This window comes from Rhinoderma darwinii, chromosome 2 (genome assembly GCF_050947455.1).
Source record: "Rhinoderma darwinii isolate aRhiDar2 chromosome 2, aRhiDar2.hap1, whole genome shotgun sequence".
NCBI lineage: Eukaryota > Metazoa > Chordata > Amphibia > Anura > Rhinodermatidae > Rhinoderma > Rhinoderma darwinii.
Window position 1 is genome coordinate 447043858 of NC_134688.1, and position 12869 is coordinate 447056726.

General features: G+C 39.8%; 1 long non-coding RNA gene across 2 annotated transcripts in view; it reads left to right on the forward strand.

Moving 5' to 3' along the window:
* LOC142743592 (uncharacterized) overlaps positions 1-12869 on the forward strand; it is a 365206-nt gene that overhangs the window by 122453 nt on the left and 229884 nt on the right. For both annotated transcript variants that reach the window (XR_012881591.1, XR_012881592.1), the window contains exon 5: positions 10754-10793. This is a non-coding gene — a long non-coding RNA (uncharacterized LOC142743592). The remainder of the gene's footprint in view (positions 1-10753; positions 10794-12869) is intronic.

Sequence of the window (12869 nt, forward strand, 5' to 3'; positions counted from 1 at the left end):
TTTTCAATTCATTCAGGTCAACCGGTGATAAATTAAAAAAGAAAACAGATTTATTCAGATCAGTTGAAGAGCAAAAAAATGCACATGCAAGCCCAGCCATAGGCCAGTTACCCAGATTTTAGGGTCTATATTACTAGCACAACAACCGGACTCCTTGCGGTTTTACTGAACTAAACTTAGTTTTAAACTTGTAAATAACTCATGAAAGAATAAAGTAACGTTAAAACCAAGCTCACCATTGTTTTTCTTCTGAAATTCTCGATGAGTTTGATGTGTCACATGACCCTCTTCCCATTGAAAAAACTAAAGTTGGATATAAAATGGACGACTTCAAAATGGCCGCCATGGTCAACACCCAGCTTGAAAAGTTTCCCCCCTCCCATATACTAATGTGCCACAAACAGGAAGTTAATATCACCAACCATTCCCATTTTATTTAGGTGTATCCATATAAATGGCCCACCCTGTATATGGGGGCACAAAGTGACGTTTTCTGCCATTTTACTGCCGCTGTGAGTTCCCCCGCAAAGGGGCCTACTTATTCTGTGTCGCCCACGGGCCCACATAAATCTGGAGCTGGCCCTGGTGTATGGCCAGCTTACCCATCCCAGAATGCAGCAAAGAGCATTGGATTGCATAGGAGCTCAGCTAAGGGTTGATCTGTCGACAAGCTGTTGGTCCAATAGTGAGAATTGTGAATATAGTTTTGGTCTATAATAAAGGGGGTCATTTAATGTACAGTGAAAGCTCTTTGAGATGACTACCCCCAAATGAATTGAAAGTGGTCTTCTAAGGTAATGATATTCTCAAAGAAGATGGCCACAAAATTATACGGTGGAACTGATAATCTGTCAAAGGAAATCTGGTCTGGATAAGGGGGTGGTCTTCTTAAAGTGGTGATCTTTTGGAAATGTTTCACTGTATTTACAAATTTACTCAAATTTATATGTAGATTATATCTATGTATTAACTATAAAATAGTGTTCAAGCATGAACATATGCTTTAAATGTTTAATGGTTTGTTACACTATTTACACTTTCTAAGCCACATCTGGACATCCGTCTTCTTCCCTTTTACAGAATACTATGAAAATAATAAAATAACATAGTGTATATGCCAAACCATAAACAAATGGGTGTAAATATTTGTGAACAGAAACAATTTTGTACAGTGTATAATAAATTCTGTGACACTTATAATTCATATGTCATCAACAAAAAACCATTGAAACACATTGGCTGGTGTGGCTTCATTAACATTACTTTGATCTGCTTTTTGCATCTTTATTACAGTCTGCGCCATCATACACACAATGCATACAAATAAGATCCTCTCTGTGCCTAAAAGGACAATAAAAGCTGTTATTTTATTACTCAGTGGTTGGTATATGCTGGAATCCAAATACAAAAGCCTTAACAATTATATTAAATTGAAGGTCATATGTTGATAAAGGTGTTAAAATAAGCAAAATGCCCTTCCTTATTGTACTTGAAATATTGAGATGAATGGTAATTAAGAAAAGTCTAGACAGGGTGAATTATGCTTGAACTGTCCCTTGAGAAACACTGAGGATTTGTTTTCCATGGTAAAGATAAAATGTTTTGTTCTTTTAACAGATACATTTGTGTAGATAATAAAATCGGTAATTAAAATCTAATCACCTTTTATGACGCCCGGTAGGACGGCACTTCGGAAACAAGGTTAACACGCTCATTATAGAGCAACGCTTCAGATTTAAGCAATTTTCTGTGTGGAAAATGAAGCAATTCCACCACGTTTTTTTATAGGTTTGCATCATTTGTTGTCTACAAATCTTGTGGTTGTGTCTACACAGTGAATATGGTTAATAAAACTCTTTTGAACAATCTCTCAAATTGAAACTGTCTGTGGTATTGAAGTATGACAGATAGTGAAGCAGCAGGTATATTGGCAGAAAATAGTGCCGATCAACGAGACAGCTCATTGATTGCTGTTCGTTTGCTCCTTTCACAAGAAACATTGTATGAAGACGAGGGATCGTTACTATCGCTCGCCCCCATGCATGTCCATCATGTCAGAAGCACATCTCCCTGTGTACACAGGTACTTGTGCTGCCGATAACGATACTATTTATTGTTGCATAAACTATAGGAGTTGGCGATGAACGAGTGTTTGTTCGTTCATCGGCTTATCGTTACCCTGTTTACACAGGGCAATGATCGGCATCGTTCCTATGAACGCTCGTTTGCCCCGATCATTGGCCCATGTAAAAGGGCCTTACAGATTTCGAGAGACTGTTTGCTTTGAACAATCCCTTTATGTTAGACAGGTCCCCCAACAAAAAGCTAATCACAAGAGGCCCCACAGCTTGAACCCCTGGCAATCATCTGTATTCTTTGGGGGAATCCGGCAGCAAGCGTTCAATTCCCCTGCAGTGCCACCACAGGGCAAAATAAGCATTACACCGTTTCCTTTGAATTCAGGGGCTGTCTGTGTAATGGAAGGACATGCCATATCCTCTACAGAGAGAGACACTCTTTGTAGTTACTCTCTGTTCTGGCTTATAGATGAGGGTACAACTGGTATTTGAAAATGGGTTTTCTAAGCTAGACAGCTCCTATTAAGTAAGGAGCTGAGATATTTGCACCACCGTAGTTTCTAAAGTAAATTTCCTTTTATTTAAAGTAAGAAGGTGTCTGAAGCTTTTTCCCATTCCAATCCTAAAAGCAGGATTGCTGAGCGACCTAGATATAAGAACTATATAAGAATATATATGGGAGAATAAAGCAGCGATTGGACTCATAATAACTTAAAGAGGCTCTGTCACCACATTATAAGTGGCCTATATTGTACATGATGTGATCGGCGCTGTAATGTAGATAACAGCAGTGTCTTTTATTTAGAAAAACGATAATTTTTGACAGAGTTATGACCTATATTAGCTTTATGCTAATGAGTTTCTCAATGAACAACTGGGCGTGTTTTACTTTTTGGCCAAGTGGGCGTTGTACAGAGGAGTGTATGACGCTGACCAATCAGTGACCAATCAGCGTCATACACTTCTCCCCATTCATTTACACTGCAGATAGCGATATAGCTATATCGCTATGTGCAGCCACATAAACACACTATAACATTACTGCAGTGTCCTGACAATGAATATACATTACCTCCAGCCAGGACGTGATGTGTATTCAGAATCCTGACCACTTCTCTGCACGTCTCTGTGATTTACAGCACAGCACAGCGAGATCTCGCTGTAAATGACAGTTTACAGCGTAATCTCGCGAGACTATGCCTGCTATGCAGTAAAACACAGAGAAGTGCAGAGAAGTGGTCAGGATGCTGAATACCCTGTCTAAACAGAGAGATGCGCTGCCGCCATGATAGAAATGTATGGGGACGAGCGGTCATAGTAATGTGCACTCGTCTACATACATAGCTCCTTGTCAAAGGAGCAAACGAGCGTCGATCAACAAGCTGTTTCGTTGATTGGCGCTCATTTACACGGCCTGACATGTAAGACATGTTTACAAGTCGGGCCGTGTAAGAGGCCCCTAATTCCCTTATATTTACACCTAATTGGCCCTAATTGGATACATACAACTTTAGCAGCACCCGTATTATTATTTCAGTGGAGAGATGAGAGGGCGGTTGCGATATGGCTGCAATCTGTTGATATGGCCAGGGAGGGCAGGCATAGAGCATGTCCTATTACTTGAGTCTCTGGCGTACTGTATTAAGGAGTTGCTGTAAATGCAATTTCCTAATATAAAAGTGAAGGTTCACCTGAGGTTTACTGAAATGATTGCGTCTCTGCTTGACGGTAATACCTGAAGTCTCCATGAAGTCATGCCAAACTAAAATTAAGGAGATGTATTTACTGTGCATATTCTTAGCATGTGCTGATTGCATTAAAATAGCTGACATTTTTGAAGGTTCCCTGTAGACAAGATAATAATAATGATGTCCGTTTTGTAGAAAATGATAGATGAGGTGAACTGCAGAGCTGTGTCTTATTTTTGATTTAGCTTCCATCTGCAACAGGAGCATTTTAATGACACATACACCGTAAAGTAATTAAAAAAAAAAAGTTGTGTAATACATGTTATTGTACAATAGTGTAAAGAAGGTAAGGACCAGTATCAGGGCAACAGGGAATACTTTAAGCATATCCTATTATTATTTTTATTTTTAATGGGGGATGGAAAAGATTTTGGTTCAGGACATAGTATTATTTACCATAGACATGAACTAAACTAATCCATTGAACTAATATCATGCCTACGGGGCAATATAAAAGGAATCTCTTACTTTCCAAAACTTGATGTATTTTTGATTTAGCAGACAGATCAGAAAATTATTCACACTACGAGAGACTTTAGTCATATACCTAAAGCCGCCAGTAATAGAAATTGTCACAAACTTTATTTGTTAATTACATACAAACCAGATAAAAATGGGTCACACAAGATAAAGGGTGGCATCACCGGGATGAGCAATTAGTGGTATTACAAAATGAACCCAGAAATTTGAAAAAGTTAGATCATATATAAAGTGCATATAACAAATAAGGGGATAAGCAAAAGTTTATCAAATAAAAAAGATAAGGCAAGGTCACAAATTATACCCAACTTTGTGTTCTCTGTGAACACTCATTTGCTGATAATTGCCCCGTGTAAAAGGGCCCCAGGTAACAAAAAAAAAATCAGACATCACATAGTGACACATTAGTCAGCAGACAATAAGATGTACTGAGATGTAACAAATATCTAGTGATGCAACGAACAAGTAGGAACGAGATATCCTTGTAAAATAAACAATTTATTTTGTAATTTAAAAAAACCCAGAGCAGTTTAAAATGATAATCCCAGGACCACGCTTACGTGTTTCAAACCTCTAAGGTAATCATAGCAGCTTTGATCGTTTAAATCGAATAAATCGCTTATTTTACAAGAGTGCTGGATATCTCGTTCCTCCTTGTTCCTGCTGCCGTCTCAGGACCTTTCTCTGGATATCTACGAGCAGCATTGCCATTCACAACGTGGTCTGGACAAACAAATGGAATAACGGAGTGGAAATGCGGTGAGCGAACCCTTGTATATTTTTTTCTATTTGCTACAAGCTCTAGTGATGCCCTATCCTCTCATTATGTTGGCACCAACAGTTGCCCTGGCTTCATCAGGAGAGACCAATTAAATGGTCTAGGTCAAAAGCACGTCACAATTGACAATACAGTCAATAGAATAGAATAGAGTGTGCATGGTATGAAGGGAGGCACCTGTCAAATGCATTCTAGGAAACTGGCTAAGTTATCAAGGGCAGGGCTTATATCTGCCATAGCAAAAGCATAATCTTACAAAGCAAAATAGCAGTGTACAGTGACGGACTTGTGTTTCTTAGGCCCACCAGAGTAAAGGATTCTGAGTGCCCACCCCTCAGAAAATGTTCACCTCCACTTTTAATTGCATCATAACTTCTGCTGTTATTATTGCACAGACAGAACATATCATTAATAAGGTCTAAAAGATGGTTAAAGGGTAACAAAACATTCAACAAATTTGATTGGTGGGGGTCCGAGCACTGAGACCCCCACCAATCGCTAAAACTAAGCGTCAGGAACGCTTCGTTTCTGTTCGGCTTTTTCTGGAAAGCCGATGTATCAGAGTACGAGCTCATAGACTTTATATTTAGACCGTCCTCCCATACAGTGATTTCCGGAAAAAGCCGAACAGAAACAAAGCAGTTGAGTACTCACACGAGCGCTACTGCAGCTTTGTTTTAGCGATTGGTGGGGGTTTCAGTTCTCGTAACCCACCAATCAAAACTTCTGACATGTCACCATGACATGTCAGAAGTTTGTTGAACGTTTAGTTACACTTTAAAGGTGTTTTTCGGCTTCAGCAAATTAATGTTAGTTTTGTAAAATGATAAGTTACAACAAGCAGAAATTTTGAAAACCGTGAGGAATTAATACAGAAAGTATATTGGAAAATGTTATCTTTTAATTATACAAAAATAACATAAATTTGCTAAAACCAGACAAGTCCTTTAATGAATTAACTCATAAGGAATAAGGTTGGCTTGACGTCAGCTCCAAATGACAGTCTTCTTCTGGAACTTTGGGGTCATTATTGTTTCTGAACCTGAACCACCAGTGGATCCTCTGGTAGGTAACACGATATGGGGATGACTGGCTGTAAAGAAAAAAATGTCTTTCACAGTTATTTGTTATGTATAAGAGCAATTCCCTTTTATTATAGGGAATAATCTCCTTGGGTTTTAAGTGCTTAACAACGCCCATATTATTATGTTTCAATGAATTCTTTCAGAAAATGTTTTTGCATTCTTTCTCCATTTTCAATTTTGTCATCCACTTTTCTGTTTTGCATCATTCATTGACTTAAACTTAATAATTGAAGGAAAAATATAATGCCAGCTCTCTTTGTAAGGAAATGAGTGCATTTATTGCAAATTCCAAAATCAATTAAAGATTCGCCCGCCACAAGGATTCATCATAAATCAATTTTACCTATTTAGGGGGATTCACATGCGGCAGATTTGTTGCAGAGATTTCTGCGATTGAAAACCAGTTCCATTCATCTAAATGGAACCTGCAGAAATCCATGTGCTTGCTGCAGAAACAGCCCCACATTAGATGATTTAGTCGCATGAATTTCTGCCACATAATCCGCAACGTGTGAGTCCACCCTTAGGGCAAAGCCACACGTGGCGGAATTGCTCTTGTATTCCGCTGCGGACACTCCGCAGCGTTAATCCGCAGCGGAGCCGTTTCTCCATTGACTTCCACTTCTATTTAGTAGGGTTCGTTTAGACGAGGCTGAAAATTCCGCTGCGGAGCATAGGCTGCGGTGCGGAATTTGGTGTCCGCAGCATGCAATGGATGTTGCGGAGTTGTGGCGGACTGGTTGCGGACTCATGGCGGAATTTCTCCATTGACTTCAATGGAGATTCTAATTTCCGCAATGAAGTCCGCAGATGTCATGTACATGTTATGTGTGCTGCGGATGCGTCTTCCTTTTTTGACATGACATTTCTTCATTCTGGCTGGACCTATGTATTTCTAGGTCTACAGCCAGACTGAGGAAGTCAATGGGGCTCCCGTAATTACGGGAGCGTTGCTAAGAGACGTCAGTAAATAGTCACTGTCCAGGGTGCTGAAAGAGTTAAGCGATCGGCAGTAACTGTTTCTGCACCCTGGACAGTGACTACCGATCCCAATATACAGCAACCTGTCAAAAAAATAGAAGTTCATACTTACCGAGAACTCCCTGCTTCTGTCTCCAGTCCGGCTTCCCAGATGACGTTTCAGTCTAAGTGACGGCTGCAGCCAATCACAGGCTGCAGCGGTCACATGGACTGCCGCGTCATCCAGGGAGGTCGGGCTGGATGCCGAAAGAGGGACGCGTCACCAAGACAACGGCCGGTAAGTATGAAATTCGTTTACTTTCACTAGGGAAAGTGCTGTCCCTTCTCTCTATCCTGCACTGATAGAGAGAAGGGAAGCACTTTTACCGCAGTCCGCAGCAGCTAGTCCGCATCAATTTACTGCAGGTTTTGGGCAGATCCGCCGCAGAATCTGCAACGCAGATTCTGTGCGGCATTGATGCGGACAGTTGCGGAGGAAATCCGCCACGTGTGGGCATGCCCTTAGGGTTCGCTTTTGGCAATTCAAAGATAATAATTGGCAAGGTAAAAAGAAGGCGTCTTACATAAATATAATAATCTAAGACGCCCAATCTCCTATGAACAGTATTCGCACCAAGGGGTAAATATCAGGGGGGTGGAAAAAAGTGCCAGTGCAACATGAGTTAGTGTTTCTTACCCATGTTCGCGGTCAAACTCTCATACAGAACCAATGTGCACCTCAATGGCTTCCTCAGGGGGCGCATAGTCTCCTGATACTTCAATACCTATACCAAACCAGGCCAAAAGAATACATATAATGATCTGCGTATATCAAAGCATAAACATAATCCCTATAGTATATATGTAGACACTACCATATAAAGAATGAAATAACAGAATAGCACATCATAGGTACCATACAACAAACTTTTATTATATTTTAATCAGATATTTAAGAGCAATGGCCATCAAATAACACACACATTTAAAACCACATTGTGGTGGTGGGAAGGACTACAATACACAGAACAGCATAGCACACCAATAATATAACAAGGAAGTACTAGCGTTGTAAATATATCTCATAGATAGTCACTTGCTATACAAATAAACATAGTTTCAAGAGACCAGAGGTATACACTCAGTATAGTACTGGATATCAATGCTGTCTCCAAGAAAAAAAACATTCAAAACATAGATCCTTCCAAGGTTGAATACCAACCACTGTACTGCATACTGAGTCCCAAATCACACCAGACCACCACCACAGAACCCCGACGCACGTTTCGCGTCAGCTTTTTCAAGGGGTACTGTTTGGTAGGATGGATAAGTCTTTTATAGGGAGTCTCTATGTTTAGGGTGAAGCTGTTTTCCAATTAGAGCACAACATGTGACCTGATTCTCAAAAACATTGGCTACAATACAAACACAGGGGAGGGTGTGCACCCACCTGAGCTGGATATACACGTGGTGCCGCTCACTGCATGGCGCTCGTCCATAGCGGACATACCCGCCCCGGCTCCCAGATCCCGGCGCCCGGAAGATGCAGACTGTGCATGTCTATGCGCGCCCGCATCCCACGCACAACCGGAACGGGAGAAGCCGGGCCGGCGCATGCGTCATACACAGGCGCTCTGCGACCACCATTTTTGTTAAGGGAAAAAAATGTGAACTGCCCATTCTCCAATTACTCACAATTTGTTATATCATTTTTGGCAGATCTAATTGTATTTGGAAGAGGTCCATATAAATGATTGAGGATATAAATGATAGAAATTTGTGTATACAGTACAAAATATATATATGAATCTTTATTAAAAATCAATACAAAAAGGTGAACAAATAAATCTAAATAAATAAAATAAGATAAACAGATAAGTGATAAAGTGTAAAGTTAAAAACTGTGACCACACGTGCTCAAAGAAAAATGTGAAAAAATGTGCACAATATAATTAGATCAGCTTATCCTCATATCTATATTGCTTTGTGCATAACGCCATATTCATATCCAACCATACTTACATGTAAAAATAACATGCATATACACATATACATCATTATAATATAACCAATATTCCTACAACACTAGTCACATATACGAAATGTATAAAGCCGCTATAGCTAAACATACAAATAACAAATGCAAAAATATGAATACATAATTGTGCAGAGAAACATACAATTAATAAAGTTAAATTAGATTAAATAAGGACCCATCAAATTAGAGAGTCGAATAGTGAACAAGAAACCAATGTGGTTCAAAAGACCACCTTGAAAAAGCAAAGAAGTTTATTTAAATTTATTTAAAGTGCATAATGCATACCATGCATAGGAAAAGTACCATTAGAGGTAAGATGCAAATGATATTCTTTCATTTAACCCAAAAGGAGAACTGGTCTTAAGTTTCGTTATCCACTTGCATTCTATCCTTTCTAATTTGCGAAAGATGTCTCCACCGCGAGAACCAGTGATAATCCTGTCTATTCCTCTGACTCTCAAACCCTGCCATCTATTATTGTAGTATTCATGGAAGTGTCTAGGGATGGATTTTAATTTATTAATATTATCCAAATCCTCACATTTGATTTTTCCAGCATTCTTGATGTCCCTGATACTGGCTGGCCTTTATGTAGTGTGGGGGACAGGTGCATGAGATTAAGAAACAGCGCCATTGGGCTTCTGGCGCGTGTGTTTGGGGGAACCGGAAGTGAGGCATGCCCCACATCCGGCTCCCAGCGCTGTAGCGCACATCGGGATTCCTGACGCGTTGCAGGAGTTACGGGCATGCGCAGTGTGCCTAGGGAGCCAGAGCAGGGCGCAGCCCATAGACCCGTCACAAAATTTTGAATAGATAAAAAACAGGCTGTAGAGCTATGTAGGCATACAGTTGCATAAGTCTGTCTATACATTCGTCAGTATCATTCTAAACGGTCCTGCCGAACATACACATGTTGTGTTTCTAGCCTCAACTTGCTCATCTTTATTCATAGCTAGTGTTGAGTGAATTTCTTTACCCACTTTTGATTTTGCTAACCCATAGAAAAGATTTTAGTGGTTTTTCAAGAATAAAACCTTGATGGCCTATCCTTAGGATAAATAGGTGACTGTTGGGACCCCCGAGACCTCCACCGATCATCAGTACTAAGGGGTTCATCGAGGTATAACAGTTCACCCGTACTGGCAGCTGTGACTGGTACTGCAGTATAGTCCCATTCAGCAGCTGCATGGTGCTCTGTATTCTGCTGATCGGATAAGCCTTCAAAAAGTGACTTCATTAAAAAGCATTTCCAACTAAAATAAATAAAAATCCTCTTTAGATAAAAGTTCTTGAGTTGTCCACTTCTGTCGCTAGGTCCCACAGGGGTTGTGTCTCAGTTTTCGTAGATATTCACTGATACATCCCATGCCCTCTAGTTGCCGCATATTGGGGCAGACTTGCCAATTTGGAATGTGGAAAACCTAGGTGGCCGATAAGAGGCGCAGATAAGCAATGGTAAATAATTTGATTGAAAATATGTAACCCATAATTGATGGTTTTTGCAAACATTTTGTTTTAAATATTTTTAAGGATTTATTTGATTTAAATTGAAAGTTTTCGCTAACATTGTGTTACTTTTTTTCTAGGGTTCAAGTTATGAATAAGATGGAAAGAACACGGTAATAGGTAAGTCACCAGCGGATATAGTTATCTATTAGGGTATGTTCACACGGCTTAGAAAAATACGTCTGAAAATACGGAGCTAGTTTCAGGCGAAAACAGCTCCTGATTTTTAGATGTTTTTGTAGCAACTCGCGTTTTTCGCGGCGTATTTTACGGACGTTATTGGAGCTGTTTTTCGATGGAGTCAATGAAAAACGGCTCCAAAAACGTCCCAAGAAGTGACATGCACTTCTTTTTCGTGGGCGTCTTTTTACGCGCCGTATTTTGACAGCGACGCGTAAAATTACACCTCGTGGGAACAGAACATCGTAAAACCCATTGCAAGAAATGGGCAGATGTTTATAGGTGTAATGGAGTCGTTTTTTCAGGCGTAATTCGAGGCGTAAAACGCCCGATTTACGTCTGAAAACAGTGCGTGTGAACATACCCTTATACTTTTGTGCAAGTCTTATGAAGTCAACAAGATTGTGTAGTTGTACTACATTGCTAACAATTGGATTTGGACTTTTGTATGAACATTGAGAAATCACATATTTTTGAAACCATTACAGGGGTTTTTTCTTTAACAAATTACTTAATATATCAGAAGATAATATCCAGGTAAGCTACTGAAGCCCCAAACTTGGTGATATAATCTATCAGCCAAGATGTCCATCAGAAATTACGAGTTATAGATGGAAAAACTTCCAAACTAGACAAAAGTCAGCACTGCGTGGAATTACAAAAATGTATCCTTTATTTATTTCACACTCTATAGAAAGACATCCTCCCGACAAAAAAAATAGAAAAAAACATTGCTTACATGTTTGATCGCTCCAACCGCTCTTAATCATAGCTATGGATTCTCAATCACTGGAATCCGGTGAGAAGTGGAAGATCCTTTCCAGTAGAAAAAAAGGGCAACAAAAACATTTGTTGTCAGTGCCGGCTGCAGTAGAAATGTTGAGGAACCAAAAGTCCTAGAAATCCAATATGTAGTAAAAACATATTTTCTTTATTGAACTGCCATCAGTTCACAGGTTACCATTTGCATTTTGAGTTTTTCTAAACATGTCCGCGCTCATCTCTATGCTTTTACTAGATATTGGCATTTCGGAACTTCTGTTTCTTTTTACTTTTCCATTGACGGACGGTATTTAGGGCATCCACATAAGTTAGGCTTCATCACGTTTGGGGGCTTAGATTGTCTGGAGAAAGGTGGAGCCTATGAAGGTTTACATCAGCCACTGGGTTATGTTAATTTTTGCTACGGGCCCCTCTGTGTTTCCCTATTGTGTTGTATACCAGTTAGGATCATTTGTAAACTGTCTCCATTATGGATATATAAACTGATGATTGAACTAGAATATTTTGCTGATGTTGTCTGGAAGTAATTTTAATATACAATTTTTTTTATTGTTTCCTTAGTATATTCTTTCCTTTTAATGTCCCTATGAATAACATTGCGATTGTAAATTTTGCCTGTAGATATTTTTCCGGCAGAGATGAATTAGGAACTGGATTTAATTACTGATCATATTTATGTAACCACACTAGCTCAATATTGTAACTGAGTCAGCAGAAATTAATGAGACATGGAATATCCTTGAGGAGGAAAATTTATTTTTTGCTCCAGGTTTATGAAACGGAGCAGAAACTAAGGCCGGATTCACACGAGCGTTGCACATCTCAGACGTGAAAAACGGTAGTTTTTCACATCCGAGATGCATCCGTGCTCTGCGCTGCTCGAAGCGATGTTTCGCATCCCCCATAGATTAGAGTCTATGGAGGGATGCGTGAAAAAATAGAACATGTCCTATTTTTTCACAGACCCTTCACTTGGTCCGTTGAAACAACGGTCGTGTAAATGGCCACATTGAATTACAAAGGTCCGTGCGACGGCCGCTGAAACAACGGCCGTCACACGGACGTTTAACACGCGCGTGTAAATAAGGCCTTAGGGAAATCCAAGAGGCAATTTGAAGGCAGGATCATAGTCTACAGTCCTGGAACTTTGGCTATAGGAGATCATGTTGGGACGAAGTAGTCACATTCCTAGTGTGAATGTTCTAGGTTTCTGCCTCATAGATTTCAATGTAG